Genomic DNA, 10,674 nt, shown 5'->3' on the forward strand with positions numbered 1-10,674 from the left:
ACTCCCACACCAGCCGCCTATTGAGCGTATGTCAAGATTAAAACTGTTAGGAATTTTTAACTCATGTTAAAATATTACGAAATCGTTTGTTGTCAAACTAAAGAGGTTTGGCCCAATATAAGCATTTGTCCTCTATGATTTGAGACCGTATTGCCAAACTTTTATGTGCCAATTCATGTTATAAAAGGGTTCCTTCATTATGTACATGAATAGGCAGAAAACATCTATTTGCTAAATGGAAGGAAATGAAAGAGAAGCTAGTTCTTTATGTTTCAATTTATTTTAACAATTTGTTCTGCATACATTTTAACATCGCTGTGGTAGATATTTTGGGTTATTACTCAGTGTGAAATATTAAGTTGAAAATATAAAAGCACTGTCTGAACAACAGAATGAACCCACTAAAGACACATTATAAACCCCAGAGTGAGCTGACTGACGATGCACAGGGATCATCTCACTATTTCTAAATGATGTTTTATTTCTCAGAATTTCCAAATGGAGTCTTAGATACGAGCTTGTGTTTTTCAGTGTTATTTTGCTTAGCTCACGCATATAAAGAGCACATTATTTCCAGAGCAAAAAGCTGTCTCACTTCCTCTACAGACACATTTAGGTGATGCAATTCAGTGAACAGGTGACAGTGTCTCCCCAGGCTGGGAGCGAGAGAAGGGACAGAATAGAAGCAGACTATAGCTTGTGCGGATGGTTTCTTTTTTGCCCTCGTCTTTGTGATGAGCTTGAGACAGAGAGGAGACGAGATGCCATCTGGACTTGCTGTTTCATGTGTGTTCTAATTGCTGTTGACAGTCTGTCAGAATGTATTTATTTCTAAGAGTAACAGAAAATGTTTAAAGTGGAAAAAACCAAAACAAATTACTGTGCATATTTTTGTGTTTGTTCAGCTGTAATACATGGTGATTTTTAAGGATTCAGTTTTTAATATCAGAAAAGAACTGTGAAAAAGCAATTGAATGTGCATCCATTGAATAAACACATGCTCTGGTTTCTTGAGTAAATCGTACATTAAAGTTCTTAAAGAAAATTGACAGATTTTAAATGGTCTGTAAAGTATCTATAAACAAGCTTACTCCGAGAGGATTAGTGTCCCTTTTCATTTATTCTTGGTAAGAAATAAAACAACTTTGTTCTGCATTTGCATTTGGACCAAACTAGAGGAGAGACTTTTTGAGATATTACCCAGGCTGATGTTTGTCATGAAGTGACATGGAGTGGGTTTGAGGCGGACACATATGCTGAGAAGAAAGACATTTATTAAGGGCAAATCCAAAGCCAGAGTCATAATCACGGTCCAGGGACACAGAGCCAACATGAGTTCGGGAAAACAGTTAAGAAAAAGAACAAAACAAACCCACACAATAACAGAAGAGCAAAACAGAAACACAACTTACATGCACAGAGGACAGGACTAACACAACAGAGGACAGGACTTACACAACAGAGGCCAGGACTAACACAACAGAGGCCAGGACTAACACAACAGAGGACAGAACTAACACAACAGAGGACAGGACTAACACAACAGAGGACAGGACTAACACAACAGAGGACAGGACTAACACAACAGAGGCCAGGACTAACACAACAGAGGACAGAACTAACACAACAGAGGACAGGACTAACACAACAGAGGACAGAACTAACACAACAGAGGACAGGACTAACACAACAGAGGACAGGACTAACACAACAGAGGACAGGACTAACACAACAGAGGCCAGGACTAACACAACAGAGGACAGAACTAACACAACAGAGGACAGGACTAACACAACAGAGGACAGAACTAACACAACAGAGGCCAGGACTAACACAACAGAGGCCAGGACTAACACAACAGAGGACAGAACTAACACAACAGAGGCCAGGACTAACACAACAGAGGCCAGGACTAACACAACAGAGACCAGGACTAACACAACAGAGGACAGGACTAACACAACAGAGGACAGGACTAACACAACAGAGGCCTGGATTCACAATGACAAGTAAACTAGTACAGAATATATACACACACGGTAATGAGGGCTAACAAGAAGCTAATGAAACAAAACAAGGATGGGAACGTGAATGCAGAAAATGAAACACAAGACAGGGAAACCATGGCGACAGGTACGCTAGGAGGGGCCACCCATGACACATGGTAGTGGTGTGTTGTGGATGCACTGACAGCATGTTTAGATATTTGCCTTTGTTTTCTTCTGAGGACATTTGAAATAATTTGAAAATCAGGCAGAAGTGTGCAAAATAGAATGTAACAAAACATTTCTACTCATCAGGCAGATATTTGTCATGGCACTGGTGTGGTGTGATTCAACTTTTATAATGTGATTCTTTAAACATTATGGGGCTTAAAGCAAGTCCTGGTTCACACAGCTCTTAATCCACTTGTATCTTTCTCTCCCTCTGAACTGAGAAAAATCCTCGTCCTCTCTCAGAATGTTTACATTCATCCATTTCTCGCTGTTGGACCTGATGCTGTGCTGCACTATCACTGCCATATTTTTTGTTTGCCTGGCAGTTGTGAGGACTTAATCTGAAAAGTGAGGACTTCATCAGAAAATCCAGACCAAACACCTTGAATCTTGGCTGCAACAAATCTGCAGGCGTCTGTGTGTCAGCAAAGGAGTTTGTGGAGAGGATATGATTGCAAGATACAAACTTTATTGGGAGGACAGTGTACCAAGGCAGAGGGTACTGACCACACCCGGCTTTGACCCAGGACCTTTGAAGTGACAAATGAGTGCTCTGACCTGCACACCAAAGACCCAGCTCAACAACATGGCAGCCAGAAAGCACATTTTACCTTCCTGGGCAACAGTCTCTGTTACACTACCCTCTCCCTCAGGGGTGATGGTCTCCATTACAGTTAGACCATCTCTGTGTCACACAACAGGTGGCAGAGCAGGCGATGAGTAAACAGCAGAAGGTAAATAAGAGAGAGATGGAAAAGCGGGTTAAATAAAGAAGGCGATATGGATCAATGCGCAGGTGAAGTGGAACGCTGTAAGGTAGGGGCATATAATGTGATGTAATGTGATTTATTCATATTCATTTATTGACACAGCATGCTCATGTCCTATAGGTTAACTTCTGATGTACCTTGTGACTGTGATTTGTTAGTAACTCTGGCCTTACACACATAATTCATGCACACAACTTAACTTCAGCATTTACTGAAACCAAGAGGACAAAATAAACAAAGACGTCAACATCAGAAGTCCATCAGCGTAGCCAAAGTCCTCTGTGCTAAATGTTTTGGTTAAACGCGGCCCTGCCACGCTCACTCACGCCTTGCTGTAAGTCAAGTGGCAGCTGTTTCTTGTTAGAGCAGTTTTGTTGGATCTCCCACCCCCTTACACCAATGAGAGTGGAGCATTAGCAGACAGATTTCCATAGTCAGGCTGTAAATATAATTCACTCTCTCTCTGTATCACATACACACACACAAATACACACACTCCCTCGCAATGTGCTTCATCCCACAGTTTGACTCTTTTTGTTAGTTAGTTAGTTAGTTAGTTTTAACCGGAGATTAAAGATCACTACTGAACAATATGAAAACTCTGGGCCAGTAAGTAATTCAACTTCCCTTTCCAAACTTTTGTTTGATGTATGCATCTAATATTCTCTCTCTCTCTTTCTTTCTTTCTCTCTCTCTCTCTCTCTCTCTCTCTCTTTCTTTCTCTCTCTCTCTCTCTCTCTCTCTCTCTCTCTCTCTCTCTCTCTCTCTCTCTAGCTTTTCAGTGACAGCTGCATGCTCTGTGTGGGTTACACAAGGGGGGGAAGTGCCAGAGTCCAAATTAATATTTCATATCAGGCCTCCTAATTTCGGTCCAGTGTAGCTCTAATGTGGGGCTCTAATGGCTGGGCATGACTGAGAGGAACATCCACAGCCCTGCTGCTATATCTTTCCCTCCAGGAGAAGCAGTCAGCGTAACGCGGGGCGACGGCCTCAGGAGTCCCGCTGGGCCCGTTCCTCCCGGAACATCCATCACACATCCACACCCAGCGCTGTCCAAATGCAAACCCTCGCCTTTACTCCACTCGACCGGAAAGGGAGACAAGCAAACAGCAATAGACACAAACAAATACACACATAAAAGTATGCACACACACGCACGCACGCACACACACACACACACACACACACACACACACACACACACACACACCTGAAACTGTGCTTGTGCTCCTGAATGACACACCATAGCAGTTTTTGGGCTCTTTAAAATCATCCTTCAAAAGTCTTAACCATTTCCAGTAATTACACCAAATGCATAACTCTGACTGTTTATGTTCATGTTGGAAAGTTCACAAAATTTCCCAGTACTCGTTCATGAGATCGTTTACACAGATTCTGAATGAAACATTTAGGCCCATCTAAACCACATGCTTTGTGAGCCAAATTCTTCCTACCTCTGTTTGTTCATTGCTGTTGTGTAACTGTGTAATCACTGTTCATTACTGCCACTTTTCCCAGCAGCTGTTCCAGGATCAGAGGCTAATGCAGGTCCGCCTACACCAATCTTTCTCCTCTGCTCCACGTCCATTTGTGTTCCTCTTCTGCGTTCACTCTGTCCCTCCCAACTTTCACCCTCATTCCTCCCCTTTATTGCCTCCGCTCTGATCTCATTACATACTGTTAAAGATACTTTTTTTTTCCTGGTAGGGGCAGGCATGTCCTTAAGGTGCCCCACCACGTCCCATACGTCCTCGCTGGCATCCCTGTCTCCCTGCTGAGGAGTAATTTGAGAGCTTTAGGGTTGACACATATGAAAAAAGCACCAAAAAAAGAACAAACAAATAAATAAAACAACAAAGAGAAATGAACTCCGTTGTGCCCCGAACTGGTGTTTGTTTCATTATCAAACCCATCTGGGCTAAACCAGCTTTATTTAGTACAGAGATATGCGTCACAGCCAGGCTTAAGGGGGAGTCAGTCTCACACAGCTCCACCTAGGAGCGGAAAGCACTTTCATACCAGCAATGAGCAGTTGTTTTTCACTCTCCAGTCCAATGCATCTGTCTGAGCGGAGTGCGATGACGTGAGAGCGAGCTGCAGCAATCGGGATGCATAAGCAGAGTTCTTCTGGGAAGTAGCAAGACGGACCCGTACTCCAGCAAAGTGAGTTAGACCCATAGGCAGGCTGGCAGGTCAAAACGCAGAAACACAGACCCTGAAAAACAAGGAGAAAAAAGAAAACCTTTAAAAAAGACTTGGAACTGTGAGTAGTAACAATAAGCAAAACGTCACCACACACAAAGAGAAATAAGGACTAGATATACATGTATGGTGCAATATATATAGATAGTAATTATATGGGTAACATACTAAGTATCTTATGTAGCTATAGGATATTTCTAGGTTGGAGTGAAGAGAGGGATCCAAGAGCTCAGGACCGAACATGACAGTACAGGTCTTACAGCAGGACCAGGAGCAGAAACCAAGAGAAGGAGAGGCAGCGTACTGTGCCAGCCATGTCGCCATGCCCTCGGAGACAGGTCCTGGCTTTTCTTGGGTTGGCAGCAGGGCTGGACTATAGCTGGAATCCAGGATAAGAGACAGTAGATGAGCCAGAGGGAGGAGGACTGGAGTAACAGGGGGTTACAGCATTGTCCTTCCTCACCTCTGAAGGACAGAGCCCTGCGTTGTCCTTCATCACCTCTCACTGTCCAGGACTCTTAGCTGTAGGTCTGGAGTTTGCTTGTCTGCTGTGCCACTGGTAGATGTCCCAGTTAGAGAGCTGGGATTTGAAACCTTGATAGGGGACTGGAGCCAAACTGAGATAGACCATGCTCTTAAAAGCAAGTTGGTGATGTCACCTTATACTGTGTGAGGCCCTTTGGAGTCTAGATGTGACGATGACTACATTAGCTTCTTCTGGAGGGTGTTCTCACCATCTGAGTAAAAGGAAGGAAACCCTGAAGGATGTAGCCCTTTTCCCCTGGGACGCCCATCATTTGTCAGGGAAAAGAAGATCCTGGAAGTCTGGGTGGCTTACTGAGTGAATTGGGAAATGGCCACAGATGCGATACATGACATGTTCACACATGTACCACGATCATACACATGTGGCACTGGGTCATTATGCTTGCATTGCTAATTTGTTAAAACAAGGTGAAATGAGGAAGTAGGAAAACAAGGAATTGCAGTAACACACAAGGCCTCACAAAGCAATAATACACAGTGACTAATTATGTAACTAAGAATATGTGATGATGGTCAAGTTGTGCCAGCGTGGACGCAGTGTGGTGTTGCGACTCCCTGACAGCAAGCAGAAGAGAGAGCACAGGAGGGAACCTTGCTGTGACTCACAGCCTGCTGTGGCTGTCTAGACCGTGCTGAGGACCGTCTCACTCTGACCTTGGCAAAGAGAAAATCCACATACTATGCATGGAATTGCTTTTCTTTAGTGTTCAGAACCAGGCAGCTTAAGACCAAAAGAGACGTGAGAAGCTATGCTACAGTAGGTAGAGAGAGATGGAGAGAGAGAGAGAGAGAGAGAGAGAGAGAAAGAGAGGGATTGATTTATTTTATATGAACCTTTTCCCAAGCTTTGATAGACCCAGATAAATTTAAAAAAAAAATACAATTGCAATGTGAAAATCAACATTAGGCACAAAAACTAATAAGCCACTTTAATAACAGGCTCTTTATTGAAAACCTGAAGAGGAGGTTGACACATTTGTTACCACAGCAACTTCAGCCAGTAATGGACAAATGCACTTTTATTTTATGGTTCATTAATTTTTGTAGTTCTCCAAGGAAAGTCGATTTGAAATATATAAGAACCTTGATGGATTATACTGAGCTCTGTTATATCCTATTGGTCATTTGTTGGCTGAAATTGTTCCTCACATTCTTTTCAAAATTAGAGGTAAACAGGAAAGGAGCATGTTCTGGCAATAGATGAACATGTACAGCACCAAAGGAGAAGACGTTTGCTGTTTTCCCAACAGGACATCCTCAGCACCTGATGACCACCTCTTAAGACAGAACTCATCAGATTCCTGGACTCAGAGTAGTTGAAGCATCCTGTAGTAGAAACCGGGGTACGTGCTTTGGGTACGGGAGTGAAAACCTGATGACAATCTTTACCACAAATTTCTGTAGTGTGCACACTGCACATCCGCTTCTGATCGTGAGTAACGGTATGGAATTCTGGTTGGTGCCGAAGTGTCTCTTAACCTCTTTGGATTTCTTCTCTGTCTGTGTATGGGCCGCACAGCTCACATCTCTTCATGTACATGTGGCTGTCCACTACAGGAACTCAGCTACACCACAAAGGATGTTTGTCCCTACGTCTTTACATTAATCAGAAAACTTGTATGTGTTTCTCAAAGGCTAATTACATGTGAGGAAGCTGTAATTATCACACAGAAGATGCTGTAATTAACATATGGAGGATGAGGACTGTGTGTGGGAGGATTGGGTTTTATCTTTGGAACACCCTGAAGAGGCTTTTGAGGCTTGCCTAGCTATCGTTTGAAGTGTCATTGAGCAGAAACAGGCAGGGCATGCTATTTCTCAAGCACACACACACACACACACATGCACACACACTTGCACACACACACACACACACACACACACACACACACACACACACACACAATCTTGATCTGTTACACTTCTTTGAAATTTGCATGCAACAACTAAACTTTGAAAATTAGTCTTTGCAGTACACAAGTACAAAGCTGCATGCACGCTAATTTCTCTTTAAACAAACAGATGTGAACTGATGATGTTTGACAGAGCCCAAGTGTACACATCAATTTTGTTGACTGTTTTTCATTTGAAACTAGCTGTCAACCCATACATGCTCTAAATTAAAGGTACAAAAAAAAGTATCCTCAAACCGCACCACAAACGTAATAGTTCCTGTAAAAGATCCAGAATTGGGTGCATAGGTCAGTGAGTGGCTCTGCATGGTGAAACAATGGAATGACTCATACACCAACAAAACAAAAGGCCAAACAGGCCACAAAAGTCAAAGATTTCAGAGCTGACATATCAAATAAATATTTTATTGACGAAACTTGGTGTTTAAGTACAAGGTGCACATAGTGAGAGTAAAAAAAGGCAAACATTTAAGTTACCAGACCTTAATCAGTACGAGTAAAGACATGGTAAAAAGAAGCTTTGTACAGAAATTCTGCCCAAGATGATACTCACAAAGGTGTAGCTAACCAGACATTCAACCACAGAGCAGGAACCACTGCAGTGGATGGATGTACGTAGTCACCACTGCGAAACTAAAAGCACTATCAATGGTTCACTTAAATATGTTAAATCAACCACTAGTTGCAAAAACAATGTCACCAAGTCATAGGTACGTTCTGAACAAGATACTGACTCCGTTTCATTCACAGAAACTGAAGATCTTTCAGTCCCTTCAGACATTTAAGAAGATATTCTCAGTCAACTGATCCATCTAGAGCTGTTCCTGCATGGCTCCACACTTAGTGAATATGTACCAGCATTCCAAGAGGACCACTCATCCAGAAGGAACCTACTCTTGGTAGGACAGACATAGGATTTCTGTACAAAATGGTGCAACATTTTGAACAAGGCATGTCTTCATCTGACCCCTCTTGTCATTGCACTCTGAACCGAGGGAGGTGGACCAGGATATTGCTATGGAACGACAGATGCACGAATTTCCAACTGATGCTGACATCAGGTCCTTGAAAGAGGCCCTGGATGTATCCATTGTGAAGTATCACACAGAAATCCAGTCCTTGAACATCAGGAAATGGACATCATCTGTTATGAGCCACAGAAGCCAGCTCATACTAAAAGAATCCAACACCTCTGAGCCATCAGACTCTGTTTTTATAGTCAAGAATCCTCTGTATCAACAAGGACCACTGTTGATGTGGCAATCGAGACTCCAGGAAGACAAAAGTACAGCACACTACATCTTCCCTGGAGCCGTCTGAAGGACGGAACTTCAATTTGACAAATAAACCCTTGGACCTTGCAACGGAATCAAGCTTTAACAAAGGACTTTGTTTGTTCCTACACCCACTCCAGATTCTTTTCAGACCAAGAGTTTTTCCAAGTGCTTTCGTGATATTAAACTGAAATACCTGTTCCACTGAAATATTTCCCATATCATATTAAGTTCCCAGAGTATATTTTAAAAGTAGAAGTACTCTTTGTTATGAAATCAGTAATACAGCTATTAATACATTTTGCAAACTTGTTGAAAGAAATGTTGAAGAAATGTTTGCGAACTGTAATTTCCTGCATAATTTTATACCATAAAAATGGGGGGGGGGGGGGGTGTTGTACTCTTTAATAAAATGAATTGTACTAGAAACTTATAGGCAATTATCAGATGAAACATTCTGTAAAAAGTTTGTTCTCACCAGACATTTTAAAGCAGAAATTGACACTTTCTGTCACAATTGCCCCCCGCCTTCTTTGTGTTCTTCCTGGTCTTCATCACATGTGCTTCCTTGTTTTTGGTTGCGGTTTTCTCCGCCTCTTGTTTGGTTCTCTGCCTGTTATTGGTTTCATCTGTGACTTGTTATTACCTTATTAGTTTGTTAGTTTGTGTATTTAAGCCCTGTGTGTTGTTACCCATGTCTGTTATTTTGGAGGTTTGGTATTCTTTGCATGTGGTTTGTTCTCTTCATTGTTCTCTTTTGTTTTTAGATTTTCTAGCCTACCTGCCCAGTGTTCCATGTTGCCTCCTGTTTGGTTTATGTTTTTTGGTTTTGTTTGTATTCAGTTTTAGACATCCGCACACTTGTGTCCTGCTCTCGCCTCGTCCCTCCTATATCTTGATTCCTTTCTTGAAGAGGCATGTACAGCAAAAATAAATTCTGCTTCTGAAAAGGAATACCTGACTAGTCATTATCCTATTAATGCTGTACTATACGCACGACCCAAGGCTCACAAGACACTTACAGAAGTAACAGATGGACTTCTTGATGCTGGTATAGGGGCTTTCACTAGACTTTGTCTAACTATGCTGTGTGCACAGTTATTAGGCAAGTTGCATTTTTGAGGATTTATTTTATTATTGAACAACTACAATGTTCTCGGTCAATCCAAAATGTTAATAATTCATTTCTTAACCCTATGTTAACCACAGGCTCCCAGAAACTGTTCAGAGAGCAGTACTGTTTTCCTTCACCGTAAATCTCCCATTTAAGTTCTCAGTAGGGTTTAGGTCAGGTGAGGAAGGGGGCATGTCACTATTCTTTCATCTTTAAGGCCTTTACTGGCTAGCCACGCATTGTCCTGCATAAAAATCATGGTCTTCTCGAAAGATCCAGACTTTTTCCCGTACCACTGCCTGAAGAAATTGTCTTCTAAAAACTGGCAGTAGGTTTGGTAGTTTATTTTAGTCCATCTTCAACCCGAAAAGGTCCAACTAGCTCATAATACCGGCCCATAGCACCCTGCTGGCGTCTGAGTCGAAGTGGAGCGCTGTGCCGTTACTGATCCAGCCACGGGCCCGTCCACCTGGTCCGTCAAGAGTCACTCTCATCATATCAGTACATAAAACCTTTGAAAAATCTGTCTTCAGATAATTGGGTAGGTCATGACGTTTCACCTTATGTGTCTTGTTCAGTGGTGGTCAGGTTTCAGCCTTCCGTGCCTTGGTCATGTCTCTGAGTACTGAACACCTTGTA

General features: G+C 42.4%; 1 long non-coding RNA gene across 1 annotated transcript; it reads right to left on the minus strand.

Annotated features, from left to right (window-relative positions):
* Positions 1-2,665: 2,665 nt before the first annotated feature.
* On the minus strand, positions 2,666-4,870 carry LOC145657588 (uncharacterized). Its single transcript, XR_014123470.1, has 2 exons — positions 4,441-4,870; positions 2,666-4,057 (listed from the first exon to the last, which is right to left on the minus strand). It is a non-coding gene; the product is annotated as an uncharacterized LOC145657588 (long non-coding RNA).
* Positions 4,871-10,674: the final 5,804 nt, after the last annotated feature.

The sequence above is a fragment of the Electrophorus electricus genome, chromosome 4 (genome assembly GCF_041902795.1).
Source record: "Electrophorus electricus isolate QZ-2024a chromosome 4, ASM4190279v1, whole genome shotgun sequence".
Lineage (NCBI taxonomy): Eukaryota > Metazoa > Chordata > Actinopteri > Gymnotiformes > Gymnotidae > Electrophorus > Electrophorus electricus.